The 21,576-nt window shown below is 40.8% G+C and overlaps 1 protein-coding gene across 8 annotated transcripts in view; it reads right to left on the reverse strand.

Annotated features, from left to right (window-relative positions):
* The window catches only part of PAK1 (p21 (RAC1) activated kinase 1), a 165,728-nt gene that overhangs the window by 73,340 nt on the left and 70,812 nt on the right, over nucleotides 1–21,576 (reverse strand). For 2 of the 8 annotated variants that reach the window (XM_012469599.3, XM_012469596.3), the window contains exon 1: nucleotides 11,875–12,083. The exons of the other annotated variants lie outside the window; for them this stretch is intronic. The gene's annotated coding sequence lies outside the window, so the exon portion shown is untranslated. Of the gene's footprint in view, nucleotides 1–11,874; nucleotides 12,084–21,576 lie in introns of those variants that run through there. 8 annotated transcript variants of the gene reach the window in all.

Genomic DNA, 21,576 nt, shown 5'->3' on the forward strand with positions numbered 1-21,576 from the left:
TAGCCCCTTTGTGTTCTGCTACTTCTGATTTATGATTAGTTCAGTCAAACCTAGCCAATGGCAAATATAAAAATATATCAGCACATTTGGGCTGGACTTGACTGACATTTACTAAATGTCTACCATGAGCTAAATACCAGAGAAGATAAATGAATTCTTATTCCTCCAATCAAAAAAATATAAATATAGAATATGTAAGTAAACACATGTGAAAGTTATGTACACCTTTTGCTGCAGTTGCAGGTTCTTCATTCAAGTGCAGTAAAAATCAATAAACTTTTATATGTAAGGTGCTATGTATGCTAGAAACCAAGAATAGATGAAAGAAGACAGATAGATAGATAGACAGACAGATAGATAGTGAATAAGATACAACTTGACTCTAGAGACTATCATCATGTAGTTAGCAAGGGGCAGGACCTAGAAAACCATAATGCTAGGCCAATTGTGAATAGTGCTGTAGAAGAATACTAAGAGTAAAATGTCCAAACACAAAGGAAAGAAAGGTTAAACTGAATTTTAATGATCAGTGAAGTGTCAGAAAAGAGGTGGTAGTAAGAGTAGCAGCTTAAAGAACAAAAAGGTCAGACTAGTGGTCTTTAGGCTATTAGAATCCCCTGTGAGCTTTCTTCTTAAAGCTCACTGGTGCTGAAGTTTTACACCAGTGCTGAAGTACTCAGGGAGAAGTATATTAATATTTGCAATTTATTTTCAAATGCATTTTAAGAAATAAGATTAGGGAACATAGGGATATAATATACATGTCAATATATAATAGATATGATAAAGTTAGTATATGAAAATGTTAATGGTAGGAGAATCTTGGTGGTGGGTACGCAAGTACTCACTATGAGGTTCTTTCAATGTTTGAAATTTTTCCTAATAAAATGTTGAGGGGGAAAACATTAATGCTTGAACTCTACTTCCAGAGTCATTGATTTAATTGGTCTGGGATAGGTCCAGCCATTGCTATATAGTGCTTGGCCCAAAGAAAAGAAACAATAAATGAGTGATTTTCATGGAGAACGGTGATGCATCTAGAGCACAGAATAACATAAATGTGAGAGTACAGTGTGGCAGAATGCAACATAAAGGACTAAAGTAGGAGACTGGAAAAGTGGGACAGTGCAGATCACAGCAGGTCTTTTATGTTCTGCACCATATACAGCACTAGTCAGAAAAATGGTCCATTCTAAGCAGTTCTAGAACTGTGCAATAAATGCCCTATGTTAAAAATAAAAGATGGGGCTTTTAAATAAAAAACAAGGCTGTGGAGAGATAACAATGAGAAAAGAGGTATTGCCTGGAGGGGGAGACCATCTGCTACCCATGTGCACTGAGGACTCAGTGATGCCTTGAGTTCACAAAATGGGACTAAGCACCAGAGAAGGTAAATGAATTCTGGTGCTTAGTCCAAGTCACACAATGAGACCTGGAGTTTAAGGGAGTCCTCTACACTATCTAATAGAGTTGTTAAAATTCTAAGAAACCGTTTCCTCAGAAAACCTCTAGGACTAACCATATTTACAACTAGGATTTTAGCATTATTTGGGGCTGTTTTTAATAATCACTAACATTAGATCACATTTTGTAGTTTACAGAAAACTTGGAAATCCATCTGGTATCATTTTTCTTATTCATTTGTGCAAATATTTATTCATTACCTAATGTTTGACAAGCTATGCACTTCATGCTAAAGATATAACAGTAAGCAAGTCAGAAGAAGCAAAATTTCCGAGATGCTACCAGTCACTCAGTCGTACAGCTAGTGGGCAGTAGAGACAGGAACCTGAAATTAGGTCTGTGTGGTGATAGAACCACTACACCACACTACACTGTTGACTCTAGAGACAAAGGAATGGACTAGATAAGCTCTAATATTACCTCGAGAAGAAGAAATAAAACCTGTTCTATATACTAATCGCACTTCTTAGTCCCAACAGCCCAGAGCAGCTGCAACTGGCATGACCAAGACTCCATCCAGAACTGGGGAGTACTGTATGCCCTTGACGCCTAGTTATGAGAATCTGATCTTTAATTAAATTGTGCCAGGAGGTTTTCTTTGGCAGGGGACTGGAATGCTGCAGTCTTGAATTTGCTGAGGGATGTCCTTCTAACATGTCAAAGACACTATGCAGCCTGGGCCACTTGCTCTGGTTTAGCAACATCTGCTAGAGCAGCAGGGAGGAAAACTGTTGGCTGTTTCTGGGCTGCTAGGAAAGCTACTTTACTTTCTGATCCTCAGTTTCCTTTTATGTAAAATACAAATAAGACCACCTACTTTACAGAGTTATCATGAGAATTAACAAACATATATAAAAGCACGTAGCATGCTGCCTGACACAAAATAAATGTGCAATAAATATTTGTTCCCTTCCCCCACCTATCTTTCTAGTTTTGTCTCTACTATTCCCTAAACATGTCATTCCAGCTTAGTATGCTTTCATGTTCCTGCCTTTGCCTATGCTGTTTTCTCTGCCCAAAATGTCCCAACTTGTCCACCAAGCAAACTCCTACTCATTCTTCAAGGCCCAACCTGACTTACTTCCTCTGTGAAATCATCACAGAAGCCCCTCACCTCTATATTTCCCCAAAATTTAACAGATCCCACTACTGCTATTCCTGAAATGTAATAGCATCTTATATGCACTTCAATGCAACAATTTCCAAATTTCATCATATCAACCATAATCCATGCTTGTTGTCCTCACCAAGTCATGAATAACTCAAGGGAAAAAAGCTGAGTTTGTTTAGTCTCTATATCCCCAGGGCTGACCCAGTACAGAGCTGGTACACACCTGGTAATTATCCAAGGTTCACTGACTAAGGCAGCCTGGGTTAGCTGAAAAATAAAAAAGAGGGAGCTAAAAGGATCCTGAAGAATCAGCCAGTTTTATTTTTATAAAATAAAAATCTTTATTTTATGGGAACCTGGAACCTATAGGGGTATGCAATTTACCTAAGATCACTAAATGAAACAGTGGCAAAAATATGACTAGCTTCTGATTATTCTCTTGAAAACACTCTTTCTACACTAATTATATAATTTGAGATAGAATGAACAAGTGACCATATCTGGAGGCTTCCTACAATTAGAATAGAATGAGAGACAGCAAAGTGAAGTGGAAGGGGCCCAGAAATTTAGAGTGAGAGACTGAAGTTCTCTTAGGCTGGCTCTGTACCTCTAACCCTTCCCACCCCCATCCACACCTACACAACTTCCTCACTCCTAACACCCTTATAGTCACTAGAGTTACTTCCAGAAACCAATAATTATATGTCTTATCCTCTGCCTACCATCTTAGGAAATTCCTGACCTGCAACCCCAGTTGAGTTATTGCCAATAATTAAGGCAAAAATTCAAATTTCACCTTCAAATCTCCAAACCTCCCATTGGATGACCTGCAATGATTTAAATTGAGGTCCTTACAATCTGAGAGCTGGAAGGAACCACAAAGGGGCCACTTCCTTCAACCTCTCAGGAAACAATGGAATCGATTGTACTGTCTCCTTGTTGGTTGACCTTCCAGCCAATCTCTGCCTGAACATGTCCTGATTTCCCACATTGTCATCCATGACAGAAGTAAATGAAACTCTCATCTCCAACCTTTTCTGTAAACCCTCTAAACCTGACCAAATTCCCTGCCCCATCCTGACTCAGGAGCCCTTCTACTATTCCCTCTGGAACTTCTCATTTGCCACTGGCTAACACTCCTTTGTTCCTTTACCGTAAAAGAAACCTGGCTATGCCCAGAAGAGGCTTCTCTAGAATCCCTTTCAATTGGAGGCTTTTTTCCCTGTCACACCCCACCTATCAGTGTTGCCTTTAATTTTCAGTGCCATTTCCAAACCATGTATTTCTCTTCCTCTTGTAAAAACCTCTATTTTCCTTTGAGTAGCTTCCACTGCCCGCTATCACACGTCTCTGCAGCCTGCTACTCACTTTCTGGTCACTCCCACTGACAGGCCTTAGTTCCTGGTTCAGTGTTCTTCTGAACCCCTCTAGTCATTATTCTAGGTGACTTCAACAGCCACAATGATGATCGTGTCAACACCCTGGCGGCCACTTCATTTTCTGACCTCCAGTCCAAGTTAGACATTACTCTCATGATTACACCCAGGACCTTATCACCAAAATGTGCAACAATTCCAATATCTAGAATGAACCACATATACTCCAAATACAACCTCCTATCCATGCAGCTCACTTGCTCAAGAATTTCCACCATAATTCCTTGACTTCAATTTGAGCTCCAATAAACTATCTAGCAGTCCCCTGCGTTTTTTCCTCTCTTTATCTAATCATAGTCCATCAAAATTACTCAAACATTAAAAACCATCAACCCCTTGCCCTTCCCCTCTTTTCCAAAATTTAACTGGCAAAATCCCAGCTTTGGGATAGTTGAACTCAACTTTCTCCCAACTGTCATTAGACTGAAGCAGCCAAATGTCTGAGAGAACATTACAAAATCCAGTTAACTGCTTTCACTTGAAAGTTATGATTACCTTCTGCTTTGGTTTGAATGTGTCCCCCAAAGTTCAAGTATTGGAAACTTAATCCTCACCACAAGTGTTGAGAGGTGAGATGATTAAAAGGTGATTGGGTCATGTGGACTCTGGCCTCATGAATGGATTAATGTCATTATCATAGGAGTGGATCAGTTATCAAGAGAGTGGGTTCCTGATCAAAAGGATGAGTTCAGCCCCCTTCCCTTGTTACTCTTGCTCTCTTGCCCTTCCACCTTCCACCATGGGATGACACAGCAAGAAGCCCCTCACCAAATGCAGGTATTTTGGACTTCTCAGCCTCTAGAACTGGAAGAAATACATTTCTTTTCTTTAGAAATTACCTAGTCTGTGGTATTCTATCATAGCAACACAAAATAGACAAAGACACTTTTCCTACATATGATTATCTTACCTCAAATGGGAATTCAATTGGATTTCCTACTAACCCTTCCCTTTAGCTAATGAGCTTACTTTCAATGAGAAAACAGAAATCTTGGCAGAAAAACTACATCTTCCTACCCCCAAATCTAGGTGCCTCCCTGTATCTTCATCTGTGTTCTCCTTCTTCCTTCCAGTTACAATGAAGGAGGTGTTCTTCCTCTCATCCAAAGTCAATTCTCTCTCATCCCTGTATTCCTTCACTCCTCATCTGGAATAATCTCCTCTTTCAGCTATGTCAACCTTTCCCTCTCTGTTAGATATATTCAGTCATTCAACAAACATTTATTGAGTATCTACAATATACCAATACTAATCTAGTTAAATAAGAAAGGCCTTGTTCTCATAGAGTTTATGGTCTAGGAAGAGAAGCAGACAGAGAAATAAGCAAATAAATACACACCATCAAGTCGGGGGAGGGGCATGGGGGATGGTACATAAGAGAAGATAATCAAGACAGGCTTCTCTGAGAAAGGGTTACTTAAGACCTTAATTAAATAAGACAGCAAATCACAGTAATATCTGGAAGAGCATTTTAAGCGAGGGAGCAACAAGTACAAATGTCTTAGATGAGAATATACTGGGCACATAGAACAGCAAAAAGATTGGCAAGACTAAAGTTGAGTAAACAAAGAGAAAGGTGGTAAGAGACTGAGATCAGAGATGTAGCCATAGGTCAGATTGTACAGAACTTTATAGGCCACAATTTGGCTTTTGCAGCAAGTGTGAGAAGACACTGAAGGGTTCTGAGCACTGATCTATGTTTTTAAATAGACCACTCTAGCAGCAGAGGAGAATAGGCAGCAAGGAAACAATGCAAAAGTGGAGAGACCATTAGAGAGTTATTACAATAATCCAGGTGAGAACTAATGGTGGCTCAGATGACTGACAATAGGGGCAGAGAAGTAAGTCAAAGGCAGATACATTTTGAAGGTAGAATCAAATGGTTTAAAGACTAGATATAGCATGTAATAAAAAAGGAAAAATTAAGATGATATTTAAATTTCTGGACTGATCTGAGAAATACTGGGTGAATATAAGCAAGCTTCGGTTTCTCTTATTCAAAGACAGAGAGACACACATATACACACCCACACCCACAGCCCTCCCTTGATACCCACATCTTCCTCCAAATACCACTTATTTCTCTGCTCCCTTTTGTAATAAAACTTCTCAAAAGAACTGTCTACTTAAACTATCTCCATTTCCTCCCCTTCGGTTTGCCAACTAACAATCTACCATTTCATCAAAAACAGTCTTGTCAAGATTATCAGTTATCCCCATTTTGCCAAATCAAAGCTCATTTTTCCGTCCTCACCTTACTCAGTATCTTTGCAGCATTCAATGTAATTGACCTCTCTTCTCTTTCAAATACTCTACTTTCTTGGCTTCTAGGGAAGAACACTCACTTAGTTTTCCTTCTATCTTTCTGTCTACTCCTATCTCCTTTGTAGAATCCTCCTTCTTCAGCTATCATCCATACATCCAAGGCTTAGAACCTTTCTTGCTTGGAATCTTCCTTACTGATACAGTACACTTTCCCCAAGATTATTTCCTCCATTCTCATTGCTTTACATATTATTAATATATTGATGATGTCCAAGTTTTGGTCTCTAAACCAAACAGTCTCTTTCAGACTAAACACTATCTATTAGACAACACCACCTGTGTTTCTCATCAGTATCTCAAATCTGACAAAACGAAATGGAACTCCTGGTTTTCACAGCATCATCATGAGTTGTACTTATATCTGTTTACTTATTATACATCTTCCTTAATAAATGATAAGCTTTGTAAAAGAGCAATAATAAGCTTTGTAAAAGTGTTTACTCTTGCCAAGTCCTATTTAGTTGCTAAGTATACACTGGTAAGCACAGCAGACTTACCAATGTATACTTGGCACCTAATTAGGACTTGACAAGAGTACACACTCAGGGCCAGGTGCACCTGTAATCCCAGCACTCTGGGAGGCTGAGGTGAGTGGATCACTTGAGCTCAGAAGTTTGAGACCAGCCTAGGCAATGTGGTAAAACCCTGACTCTACAAAAAATACAAAAGCTAGCCAGGTGTGGTGGCACACACCACCGGTAGTCCCAGCTACTCCGGAGGCTGAGGTGGGAGGATTGCTTGAGCCAAAAGGTCAAAGCTTAAGTAAGTCAGCTGAGATTGTGCCACTACACTCTAGGCTGGGCAACAGAGTGAGATCTTATTTCAAAGGAAATAAAAGAGTAGACACCCAGTATCGACACCAATTTACTAGACCCTGTCTCTGCCCTCAAAAGTCTCACAGACTACTGGGAAAGGCAGATATTAACCACAATAACAATACAAAATGATAACTGCCATTATTGGGTGGTGACAGGAAAGACATAGGTGCTGCATGAATCAGGAAAAGGGGGCCTTAGGAGTCAGGGGACTTGTGGGGTAAGTATAGCTAGTAAGTGCCTACTATATAATTATTTTTCTTTTTTTATATGATTATTTTTAAGCTTTATAATAACCCTTCAAAGTAGGTATAAATATCTTCCATTTTTATATATGAAGCTTAAAAAGATTAAAAATCAGGTAACCAATAAGTGGTAGAACCAGAATTTGAACAGAAGTCAATCTACTTTTAAGTGCCCCCTCCCGTTTTTTTTGTTACATCATAAGAAGTCATTAAAATATCTTTTATAATTGCCACCTACTATCTGTTTGACCTTAAATAAGGCACATACTTCATGGTCTCTGACCATGAAGCTCAATCACTAGTCCCTAAAGCCCTATCTACCCTACTCCTTTTCCATTACTCATTGGGGATTGAGGCTCAATCCTCTCCCATTAGTCTGTGAGTTTTCTGAGGGCAGAGAAAGGGTCTAGAAAATCTTGGTGTCTATATTGAGTGCCTACTCTTGCCTGTCAGTGGCAACCCTAGGCTTTCAGGCTATAGTATCTGAGCATTTTTTCACAGCTTGAAAATGCATTTGGGAACAACCACAATAACATCTATATAGCATTTTACAAAGCATTTTCACACATTCATTATTTCATCTGATCCTCACCAACCCTATGAGGCATTAAATCCCTATCCTACAGAGGCCAGTGGAAGTAAAAATGCCTAGCCTAGCTGCATCTGATCTCTGAACTCTACAGCCTGCCAGAAATTGAATTTAAGAAAATGGAGCGGGGAAGAAGGGAAGGAAGAGATCAAATGACTCATAGAGGGAGCTCAGCACATAGTCACCCAAGTGGCCTCAAGCCAGAAGTTAACAGGGAAGAAGGCTTTTCCCTTCCAAGGTAATGAGTGTTTGTTTGGCCATGGCACAGAGACCTACCACATGAGATTGTTCTTTTTTCCATGTCAGCAGTACCTACAGTCTAGCCCCAAAAGTAGGCAGAAAAGAAGACACAGGAAAACTCTTTTGTACACCGTATTTATACACAAACTCAGGAGATAACAGAGGATAAGAGAATAGATATCACCTTTAGAGAAGACTTAAGTTTAGGTCCTAGCTCTGTCTTGCTAAATCCAAAGTGCCTTCTGCAGTATCACAGCCCCTTGTGCTTCCTTCTACAATACTTACCACATGAGCTTCCATATTCCTTGACCTGCATTTGAGGGCAGCAACTGAGTCCAATTTCAATTTCTGTATCCCTAGGAACCTCGTACCATAACTAGCTTTGAATAGATGGTTCAGAGATATTTGATAATGGATGAATGCAATATTCAAAGCTTTTTGTATATATATACATTCCACGTTCTAGTGTAGACAGTGAGTACCAATAAAACAGCAACCTTGTCATTCTCATCTCTGCTTTCCCTCTAATTCCCCCACTTTAAGGACACTGCTCACAAAAATTTTGTTGATTAACAAAGTGAAGAGACAACCCACAAAATGGGAGAAAATATTTGTAGGCTATCCATCTGACAAAGATTACTAACCAGAATATATAAGAAGCTCAAACGACTTAATAGCAAAAAAACAAGTAACCCAATTTTAAAACAGGCAAAGATATGAATGGACATTTTTTAAAACAAGACATACAAATAGCCAATAGGTACATGAAAAAAATGCTCAACATCACTAACCATCAGAGAAATGCAAATCAAAACCACAATGTGATATCATCTCACTCCAGTAAAAATGGCTTATATCAAAAAGACAGGCAGAGGCTGGGCATGGTGGCTCACACCTGTAATCCCAACACTTTGGGAGGCCAAGGCAGGCAGATCACTTGAGCCCAGGTATTCATGACCAGCCTGGGCAGCATAGGGAGACCACACCTCTAAGAAAAAAATTTATTTTATTTTTTAATTAACTAGGCATGTTGGTAGTGCCTGCAGTCCCAACTACTTGAGAGGTTAAGGTAGGAGAACTCCTTGAGCCTGGGAGGTTGAAGCTGCAGGAGGCTATGATTGTGCCACAGCACTCCAGCCTGGGCAACAGAGCAAGACCCTGTCTGAAAAAAAAGAAAGAAAAAGATAGGCAATAATAGATGATGGCAAGGATGGAGAGAAAGAAGAACCCTCATATACTGTCAGTGAAAATGTGAATTAGTAGAGCCATTATGGAGAATAGTATGGAAGTTCCTAAAAAACTAAAAATAGAACTACCATATGATTCAGCAATTCCACTGTTGGGTATATATCTAAAAGAAAGGAAATCAATATATGAAGGAGATATAGCACTCCTATGAATACTGTGGCACTATTCATAACAGCTAAAATGAAAATGTGTGTGTGCGTGTGTGTGTATTATATATATAACACAATGGAATATTATTCAGCCATAAAAAAGAATGAAACCCTGTCATTTTCAGCAACATAGATGACATTGGAGGCCATTTTGTCAGGTACAGGAAGACAAATATCACATGTTCTCACTCATATATGGGAGGTAGAAAAGTGTATCTCATGATGATAGAGTAGACTGGTGGTTACCAAAGGCCAGGAAAGGGAGTGGTAAGGATGAAGAAGGAGAAAAGGATATAAATGTCCTTATTGAAATGGAACTGTACACTTAAACATATAAACATGGTAAATGCTTTCAAATTTTTTAACTAAAAAAAAATTTGCTGAGTAGAAATCAGTCCAAAAAGCCAGTCATCAAAGGAGAAGATAATTAACCTATATAGTCCTCTTTCCCAGACTATAATCTTTCTCTTTCTACACACACCCTGACCCCAAATAACCCCTATCTTGTCCAGGCCACCCTCTTTTTCAAAGAGAACTGTCTTCTCCCCCAGGCCTCCTCCTCCTCCTGTCCCTCTAACCCATCTCTGCTATCCTCCCTCTTCGTCCCTGGGCTACCTCCTTTTCTCCAGATCAGCACTACCTCACAGCTGCCAGAGTCTCTGGTCCTCCCAGTCACTCATCTCAGTAAAGTGAACTTGAACCTCTGCCCAACACTACTTGACATTTTTGCTCACCTCCCACTCGAGTCCCCACTTTCCATCTTGCTTATTACCTACTGCCTACCTGCTGCCCCACCACCACCAGAAAAGAAGATATGAAACAAATGCAAGAAGAAGGATTGCTTGTTGGCAGGCCCAAGGCAAAGCATAGAGGCAGTAAGGAGAGAGAATGGTACTTGGGGAAGATAGAATTTGGAGGTAAAAGCTAGAAGCAAGTGAGTTAGGTAGAAAACAATATTTGGACCTCACAAACACAGCAGAAGGTCCCTAAAAACCAGTAACCTACTAATAATGAGAAAGCTTAACCAAAAATTTTAAGAAAAGAGAAGAAAGCCTAATTGAGAGGAGGAGGATCCGAGAGAAGGAAGGAAAGACTGGCTACAGATGGAGAGAAATAGGAAAGGGGAAGCAAGAGGGGAGGAGGAAGGGTGAAGAGAGGGTGGGAGAAAAGGTAGGCACGGGGCCGGGCTAAGACAGGAAAAATCATCAGGAGGACAAAATAGAAAAGTGAGGAGAAGAAGAAGACATAGAGTCATGAAAAAATGGGGAGGAGGAAAGAGGTCCAAAATAATCAAAGTAGGTTATTATCAGGCCTGACATGAGCTTCTTGGTGCCAGATAATAAAGAAGGAAGGAATTACAGCGATTAAGATATTACCACAGCCAGGTCTGTCATTAACTTAGCAGAATAAGGAAGGAGCTCCAGAGAAGAGAGTCTAGTTTAAAGCAACTTTATACCTAAGGACAGAAAAACTGGCCAGTTTAGAAGCATTAACATACCTTGACCTTCTACTTCCCAACCCTACCTCCCTACACCTAACACACCTACGCACCACACTAAAATAAGCATTAGCATTCTCAGTCTCTGCCTTGCCTCTGAAGAACCAGCAAGATGCCATTCAAAAGGCTGGCTGGAAAACAGGATGGTCTATTTCCCAAGTTCTCCTCTCTTCTACAGTGTTGAGGGGGACATCTTTGCAGCCCATTTTAGCATTTTAAACCAGCTCACCTTTCCAAAAGATAATCTGAAGGCCTGGAAAGCCAGAGTAACAAACAATGTGAAGTCCTTCACTGCACAGATAAGGCAACTGAAGGAGATGTCTGAATAGGACCAGTCCTCCCAGGTCTCCTATCTCCCAGTTCACTCAACCTCTTAACAGAGAAAAGCCCCACAGTCCCAGCAGGCCAGCAGCTAAGCCAAGACAGAGGGAAACATCACCTTGGCCACCAAGCAGAAGGGGGCTTCCAAAGGAGCAGAGTTCCTGAGGCAGAGCAGTTCCCCAAAGGCGCAGCTTCCCCTTCACACCCTTCCCTGAGCAGAGCTCTGATTCCAGTGCAGGCCTAGCTCTGGGTGGGCTCATCTAAAGGTTCCACACCCTCAGCCCCTTCTCTCATTTAGGGTCCCTTAAGGTAAGAGGAAAGTAAGATACCCCTCAAAATCTACTGAATCCAGTGTCACCACTCTCCGAAGGCCGGCGGAGAATTTCCCAGAACCCGGCCCAGCTAGGCAAGCCCCACGCAGGGCCAGCATTACCTGGTGGGGAAGGCTGGCCCCGGCATCTCTGGCGATTGTTTCTGTCGCAGAGCCGCACCTCTCCCTGCCCAGCCGGGTTCCCGCTAGGCCCCGTCTCCAACGGCTCCGTTCGATTCGGCTGGGCTGGGCTGCTCTGGGCTCCCAGCAGATCAGCCGCCAGCTCCCGAGGTGCAGCACGCTCGTGCCCTCGCAGGGCGGCAGCGAAGGCGCTGCGTCTGGGTTGGTGAAACAGAAGGGGCGGGGGAAGAAAGGAGGGAAGGAGGCGGGAGGAAGCTGCGTGCTTCTCCTTTTCTGCAAAGCAGCGCTAGGGGCAGGGAGAGGGCTATCTTCCCACACCCAGTCTCCAGCAAGAGGTAATTTCTCTCCGGGGCCAGGTTTTCCAGGGCTTGTCAGAGTCCTGCGTGAGCTCCAGAGTCAAGGAATGCAACCAGTGCTTCTCTGTGCTTTAGTTTCTACAGCTGAGTATAGAGGAGTCTATTCTAGGATTCCTCAGGTCAGACCTAGGATTCAGATTAGGCCTCAGAAAAAGAGAGTCACTTCCTCCCTCCCCCAACGTGCCAGGTTCTAATTCTAATGCTCCAGGAAAAGCTAGGTGGGCCCCTGTAGCTGCTTCTAAGCAATGAAAGCTCAGCAGCTGCTACATCATCATCATCATCATTATTATGATTTTGAGACAGAGTCTTGCTGTGTACCCAGGCTTGAGTGCAGTGGCTGGATCTTGGCTCACTGCAGCCTCAACCTCCCTGGGCTCAGATGATCCTCCTGCCTCAGCCTCCCAAGTAGCTGGGACTACAGGTGCCCACCACCACACCCGGTTATTTTTGTATTTTTTGTACAGATAGGGTCTGCCATGTTGCCCAGGCTGGTCTCAAACTCCTGTTCTCAAGCAATCCCCCTGCCTCGGCCTCCCAAACTATGGACTACAGGTGTGAGCCACCACACCTGGCCACTGCTATCATTTATTAAGAACTATTGTGTACCAGGTACTTTATAAATTCTATGTCTCTCTCAAAACAACCTTATTAGTTAGGCACTATACTAATTCATATATGTCAAAACAGAGGTCCAGGGAAAATGTGAGCTCATACAATAAGTATTTTTTAACCAACTATTGTGTATCAGGCATTGTGAAGGAACCTGAACTGAACAACACATTATAGAAACCAACATGGTCCAGACTAGTAGTGCCTCTAGTAGTGCCTCCTAATTACTGAAACAATAAAACACACCTTCACGCATTTGCAAATGCTCCCTAGGAGGCAGTATTACCTCACTTCTCCCCCTCCCAAACCCTGCTCTTAAGAGACATGACAGAAGTCAGATTATGTGGTGTCTCTTTCAGGTCATAATTAGGAGTTAGGCTTTTGTCACAAGTTTTAGCAGTGGGAAGGCTCTGGAAGGTTTGAAAGCAGAATGACAAACTCTTACATTTTTTAAAAGATCACTGGCTATTTAGTGCAGAAAGGGGGTAGGAGTGGAAATAAGAAAACAAGTTAATAAATTCTCTCAGAGATTCAGGCAACAGAAAATGGTAATGATTTAACACATTGTAAGATAACATAAAAACAAGCAAGCATATTTTCTTTTTTTTTTTTGAGATGGAGTTTCGTTCTTGTTACCCAGACTGGAGTGCAATGGCGCGATCTCAGCTCACTGCAACCTCCACCTCCTGGGTTCAGGCAATTCTCCTGCCTCAGTCTCCTGAGTAGCTGGGATTACAGGCACGTGCCACCATGCCCAGCTAATTTTTTGTATTTTTACTAAAGACGGGGTTTCACCATGTTGACCAGGATGGTCTCGATCTCTTGACCTCGTGATCCACCCGCCTCAGCCTCCCAAAGTGCTAGGATTACAGGCGTGAGCCACCGCACCTGGCCAGTAAGCATATTTTCTAAAGACACTTAGAAGAAGCAACAGCAGAACTTGGTGGAAAACAGAATACGATGGGTGAAAGAAGTCAGTGACTTCCCCAAGACCACATATCTGTTAAGTGGTCAGCCCTCCTGTCTCTGGTCTAACTTCTAAGCCAATGTTTATTTATTTATTTATTTCTCTCTGCCATACTATGTACAAGAGACTACTGTTAGTCATCTCTGTATCAATTGCTGTATCCCTCTTTCTACTGCCAACAAAGAGCAGATAACCAGGATTAAGCCTGTGAAATGAATTAAGTGTGCTAGAGAGAAACTTTATGGTATTTATTCATTTTCCCTGACAGATGTCTACACCTCCATTCAATGTGCCTAAATTAGTCTAATTGCAGGGGATGTAAGGAAAGAACTCCATGAAGAAAGAAAGAACCTGCCTCTCCTGTTAAGTATCGTTCACCCTTCCCAGGCCCTAAATACTCATGCTGTTCCAACTAACAGAAGTCCCAAATTTTATAGAAAAGACAAAGAATTTACTGAGGATACCCACAGTAAAGAATGAATTTGGTCAGCCAGGCACAGTGACTCAGCCTGTAATCCCACCACTTTGGGAGGCCAAGGTGGTGGATCACTGGAAGTCAGGAGTTCAAGACCAGCCTGGCCAACACGGTGAAACCCCATCTCTACTAAAAATACAAAAAATTAGCTGAGTGTGATGGTGGGCACCTGTAATCCCAGCTACTCAGGAGGCTGAGGCAGGAGAATCCCTTGAAGCTGGGAGGCAGAGGTTGCAGCGAGCCGAGATCACACCATTGCACTCTAGCCTGGGCGACAAGAGCGAAACTCCATTAAAAAAAAAAAAAAAAGGCTGGGCACAGTGGCTCACGCCTATAATCCCAGCACTTTGGGAGGCTGAGGCGGGTGGATCACAAGGTCAAGAGATTGAGACCATCCAAGTCAACATGGTGAAACCCCGTCTCTACTAAAAATACAAAAATTAGCTGGGCATGGTGGCGCGTGCCTGTAGTCCCAGCTACTCGGGAGGCTGAGGCAGGAGAATTGCTTGAACCCAGGAGGCGGAGGTTGTGGTGAGTCAAGATCGCACCATTGCACTGCAGCCTGGGTAACAAGAGCGAAACTCTGTCTCAAAAGGAGGAGGGAGGGAGGGGGAAGGGAGGAAGGGAAGGGAGGAAGGAAGGAAGGAAGGAAAAAGAGAGAGAGAGAGAAAGAAGGAAAGGAAGGAGAGAAAGAAAGAAGGAAAGAAGAAGAGAATGGGAGAAAGAGGGAAAGAAAGGAAAGGAAAAAGGAAAGGAAGGGAAAGGAAAAGAACTGGTCAGTAATAAAGACTGGAAGACTTGCTGTAGTCTGAGAATTCAGCTTCAAAGTCATTTTAAGATTTTTTTTTAACCCCACACCCTGTCTTTCATCCCAATTTACACAGGGTGAATGAGAGCCAGAAGTAGTCCTCTGTCTTAGACACAGCTTTTCAAACTAATAATCAATAATCATAGCATCTTAACTTACTCAACTTCCCACCCCACACAGCATCCTCTTATAGATGGTCTTCCAGGCATTTCTGAGATATATGCAGGAACAAGCAGCTCACTTTCCACTAGCACTATGAGGCAGTGTTTCCTCACATTCAGCCAGGTGCCTCTCTGTAAATTTCCAATTCTGCTCCAGGAGCAACATCCTCCAGGGCAAGTCACATTAAAGGCTTTCAACTATGTATGTTGAAATACATACATATATATGAAAGATAAATACTCCCAGTTCTTTCAGTCATTTGTTCATTCAACAACTATTTAAGCATCTTGTGCAAGTCACTGGGGATAGACACATCAGTGAACAGAACCACATCTTCAAGGAGTTAATGATTTTATGATTTAGAATGGTGGTTTTCAATTCTCCCTGTCCACCAGAATAACCTGGAAAGCTTTAAATATATGTAAATATACTGGAGTCGCAGCAGAGATTCTGAGTCAATTATTCTGGGATATGACCTAGGCAATATATTTTTATAGATATAACTATACTGTTACCTATTGGAAGACTGACTTACTATAAAGCTACAGTGATAATGACAATGTGGTATTGGTGAAAAAACAGATAAATAGATCACTCGAATTGAAGTAAATAGCCCAAAATAGACCCACACAAATGTGGTCAACTGACTGTCAAAGAGAAAAGGAAATTCAATGAAGAAAGGACAGTCTTTTCAATAAATTGTGTTAGAACTAGACATCCACATCCAAAAAAAAAAAAAAATGAAGCTAGACACAGACTTCATGCTTTTCACAAGAATTAACTCAAAATGGATCACAGGCCACTGCATTTGCAAAATGTAAAACTATAAAATGTCTAAAATATAACGTAGGGGAAAATCTAGATGGCCTTGAGTTTGGCAATGACTTTTTTAGGTACAGCCCCAAAAGCAAGATCCATGCAAGAAAAAATTGACACGTTAGACTTAATTGAAATTGAAAACTTCTGTTCTGCAAAAGACAGTGTTAAAAGGATGAAGAAAGCAGCCACAGACTGGGAGAAAACACATCTAATAAAAGGCTTATATCAAAATATACATAGAACTCTTAAAATTCGATAATAGGGCCAGGTGTGGTGGCTCACGCCTGTAATCCCAGCACTTAGGGGGGCTGAGGCAGGCAGATCACAAGGTCAGGAGATTGAGACCATCCTGGCCAACATGGTAAAACCTCTTCTCTACTAAAAATACAAAAACTAGCCAGGCATGGTGATGTGTGCCTGTAATCCCAGCTACTCAGGAGACTGAGGCAGGAGAATCACTTGAACCCAGGAAGTGAAGGTTGCAGTGAGCTGAGATTGCACCACTGCACTCCAGCCTGGGCGACAGAGGGAGACTCTGTCTCAAAAAACAACCACCACTAAAACAAAAAAAAAGAAAAAACAGGGCAAAAGATCTGAATAGACACCTCACCAAGGAAGATATACACATGACAAATAAGCATATGAAAAGATGCTCAGCATCTTATATCATTAGAGAATTGCAAATTAAAACAACGAGATATTACTACATATCTATTAGAATGGCTAAAATCTAAAGCACTAGTAACATCAAATGGTGATAAGGATATGCAGCAACAGGAACTCTCATTCATTACTGGTGGGAATGCAAAATAGTACAACCACTTTGAAAGACAGTTTAGGAGTTTCTTACAAAGCTAAATACAGGTATGTGTCACTTAACGACAGGCATACATTCTGAGAAATGTGTCATTACGTGATTTCATTGTTATGTGAACATTACAGAGTTAACACATACAAACCTAGATGGTACAGCCTACTATAATACTAGGCTATATGGTCTAGCCTACTTTCTGAGACTACAAACCTGTACAGCATGTTACTGTACTGAATACTAGGTAACTGTAACACAATAGTATTTGTGTATCTAAACCTACATAAACATAGAAAAAGTACAGTAAAAATATGCCATAAAAGATTTTTTTTTAAGTACATCTGTAAAGAGCATTTACCATAAATGGAACTTGCAGGACTGGAAGTTTCTCTGGGTGAGTCAGTGAGTGAGCGGTAAGTGAATGGGAAGGCCTAGGACATTATTGTACACTACTGTAGACTTTATAAACAGTATATATTTAGGCTGTACTAAACTTATTTACAATTTTTTTTTCTTCAATAATAAATTAACCTTAGCTTCCTGTAAATTTTTACTTTATAAACTTCTAATTTTTAAAAAACATTGACTCTATTGTAGTAACACTTGGCTTAAGACACAAGCACACTGTACAGCTGTACAAAATATTTTCTTTATAGCTTTATTCTATACGCTTTTTTGTATTCTTAAAACTTTTTATTATTATTATTTTTTGAGACAGAGTCTCAGTCCATCACCCAGGCAGGAGTGCAGTGGTGTGATCTCGGCTCACTGCAACCTCCACCTTCTAGGTTCAAGCGATTCTTGTGCCTCAGCCTCCCCAGTAGCTGGAATTACAGGCGTGCAGCACCACGCCCAGCTAATTTTTGTATTTTTAGTAGAGATGGGGTTTCACGATGTTGTCCAGGCTGGTCTCCAATTCCTGAGCTCAAGTTATTCACTTGTCTCGGCCTACCAAAGTGCTAGCATTACAGGTATGAGCCACTGCACCTATTATTTTTATTTTTTTACCTTTTAAACTTTTTGTTAAAAACTAACACACAAACATACATTTTAGCCTAGGCCTACACAGGATCAAGACTGCCAATATTAGTGTCTTCTACCTCCATATCTTGTCCCACTGGAAGCTCTTTAGGGGCAGTAACATGCATGGAGCCGTCATCTCTTATGGTAACAATGACTTCCTCTGGAAGACCTTCCAAAGGACCTGCCTGAGGCTGTTTTACAGTTAACTTTTTCTTATAAGTAGGAATATACTCTAAAATAACAATAAAAAGCACAGCAAATATATAAACCAGTAATACAGTCATTTATCATCATTATCAAGCATAATATACTATATATAATTATGTGTTCTATACTTTTATATGACTGGGAGCACAGTAGGTTTGTTTACACCAGCATCTCCACAAACATGAGTAATGTGTTGCATTAATATGTGATGATGGCTATATCATATATGTAGTCCATTACTGACTGAAACATCATATTGTGTGCTTATTATAGCATTCCTAGGTATTTACCCAAATTAGTTGAAAACTACGTTCACACAAAAACCTGCTCATGAATGTTTATTGCAGTTTTATTCAGAATTGCTAAAAACTGGAAGTGACCAAGATGTCCTTCAAGATTTAATGAATAAACTGTGGTATGTTATACAATGGAGTATTATTCAGTAAAAAAAGAAATGAACTATCAACCCAGAAAAAGACATGGAAGTACCTGAAATGTAGATGTCTAAGTAAAAGAAGCGAGTCTGAAAAGGCTGATTCCAACTACATGATATTCGGAAAGAGGCAAAACTATAGAAACAGTAAAAAGGTAAGTGGCTGCTAGGGATTTGAAAGGCTGGGGTTAGCAGTTAAGGAATAAATAGGTGAAGCACAGGGCATTTTTAGGGTATAAAACTATTCTGCATGATACTATAATGGTGGATACACAATACTATGCATTTGTCAAAACCTGTAGAACTACTCAACACAAAGAGTAAGCCCTAATGTAAACTATGTACTTTAGTGAATAATAATGTATCAATATTGGTTCATCAACTGTACATTAATGAGATGGTGATAATAGAGGAAATGGGGAAAGAGAGATTCTGCATTTTCTTTTCTTTTCTTTTAAGACAGAGTTTCACTCTCGTTGCCCAGGCAGAAGTGCAACAGCACAATCTCAGCTCGCTGCAACTTCTGCCTCCCAGGTTCACACAATGCTTGTGCCTCGATCTCCAAGTAGCTGGGACTACAGGCACATGCCATCACACCTGGCTAATTTTTTGTACTTTTAGTAGAGACAGGGTTTCACCATGTTGGCCAGACTGGTCTCAAACTCCTGACCTCAGGTGATTTACCCACCTCAGCCTCCCAAAGTGCTGGGTTTACAGGCATGAGCCACTATGACCAGCCAATTCTGCATTTTCTCTTTTTTTTTTTTTTTTTTTGAGATGGAGTCTTGCTCTATCACCAGGCTGGAGTGCAGTGGCACAATCTCAGCTCACTGCAACCTCCGCCTCCTGAGTTCAAGCGATTCTTCCACCTCAGCCTCCTGAGTAGCTGGGACCACAGGCATGTGCCACCATGCCCAGCTATTTTTCTATTTTTAGTAGAGACGGGGTTTCAGCATGTTGGCCAGGATGGTCTCAATCTCTTGACCTCATGATCTGCCTACCTCGGCCTCCCAAAGTGCTGGGATTACAGGAGTGAGCCACCACGCCCGGCCCAATTCTGCATTTTCTACACAGTTTTTCTATAAACCTAAAACTGCTCTAAAAAATAAAGTCCATTAAAATAAAAAGGAAAAAGAAAAGTATCAAGGGAAAAAGAGAAAGAAACAAAGACATACAAAATAAAGCTTATCTTCCTTTTTATTAGATTCATTAGACATAAAATTACTCTGACAAATTGCTATAAAGATTTCTAAGTACTCTCAATTTCTATGCTTACCTCATTGTAGGCTGGGAACAGTTCACACTATACTTTCAGTAGTGATGATCTAGAGCAGCCTCTACTAAATAGAGCCCTGTTTGCAATGATCCTCTTATTGCCTGGTATTGAGGGGAACATGATACTCTGAGTGCAGTCTGTCCCCTGCAAACATAGTGGAACTATCACCTCCTTTAACTGTACTTAATACTTCCAATAATTCCGTCCAAAGTTGCATTAGATTTTTATACACTGCAATGCCTTTGGCTGACACTGAGCTTCAGCAGCCAAAATCACCATTTTCATAAGAATAGCATCATGCTAAGTCTCCTCCAGGCTGCCCATATGTTGCCATTTCTTTGAGAGTTAAAATGCAGAACTTCACTGTCTTCCTCTTAAATTTTATCTTGCTGGCTTCAGCCCATCATTTCAGAGAGTTCACTCTCTACCATCTAAATATTAGTTTTCTCTTTCAGTTTTTGCCACCTACAAAGCTAATAGGTATGTCATCTCTTAAAAGATTTTTCAAACATCTATCATGTGCTCTTGCCTGTTCCAGGTTTTGAGGATTAAAGATGACCTAGAAATGGCCTATGTCTCCAGGAAATCACCACTAACAGGGGAAGTTGGCAAATATAAAACTATAAAGTGCTGCACTAGAAAAATGACTGAACAAAATAAATGAGATCAGGTAGATGAAGCAACAAAACATCTATGAACAGTATTAGGCAAAACCACTAATATCTTCAGCAGGAAGGATCAAATTCAGACATCTTCTATTTTAGATTTCAGTTCTGAAAAACCAAATGCTGGTTTGGTTAACTAGCTGGCTCATATACTGTCTCTCTCTCTTTCAATGGTGGGGGCTGCTATAGGAAACTTGGCTAAGTTTAGTTCCCTCTGATGAAACACAATACTTATGAAATTGAGGCATATTGGTAAGATGCCAGCAGTTTTATTTATTACTGACAGAATCAAATGAGGTAAAAGCAACGTTAGAGATGATGCTGTACATTCAAAGAAATTAAATATTGGAGATCTCAAATGACTTGCTGAAGTTACACAAGTTAGCAGTTAACATGTTTTAAGTACAATAACTCCTTTCATTTAAATAGTCCTCTGGTTTTCAAAGTAAATAATTAACAAATTATTCTTATAACCCATGGACATTGGCCAGCAATGTTATGTCTCTGTAGTCATCTTAAGCCTAACCAGGCCTTTTTAAGTCTTGACTTAAAAAGTCAAGACTTTACGTCTTGACAATGTTATGTCTCTGTAGTCATCTTAAGCCTAACCAGGCCTTTTTATCTCTCCTCTGTAGGCATATGAGTTTGCAACTCCTGCTAACTCTATTGTAAAATCTAATGATCAATATTAATTCAAAAATTTGGTTTTGTTTAGAGACTACAGCTTTCAATCTAATGGCTTACAACTGATGCTAGTGTGACTGAAGTGCCTAAAGGATTTGAAAATGATTGTTTTTATTGGGTTCTTCTGTAATGACAACTTTTAAAACAATATATGTGCTAAATGAAAATTATAAATCTCCCAACACAACCAGTTAAATGTACAAGGAATGATCATCATCAGTCAACAATGATGATGCTGGATTTAAAACAACATCTGAGAGGGATCCAAGATGGCCGAGTAGGAGCAGCTCTGGATTGCAGCTCCCAGCGAGAGCATGGAGGGTGAGTGGTAGCCGCATTTCCAGACGGATTTTTATTGCCCACAGACCAGGAGATTCCCAGGCAGAAGA

Source organism: Aotus nancymaae, unplaced genomic scaffold (assembly GCF_030222135.1).
Source record: "Aotus nancymaae isolate 86718 unplaced genomic scaffold, 86718_ANA_hifiasm-v0.15.2.pri h1tg000059l, whole genome shotgun sequence".
Taxonomy (NCBI): Eukaryota; Metazoa; Chordata; class Mammalia; order Primates; family Aotidae; genus Aotus; species Aotus nancymaae.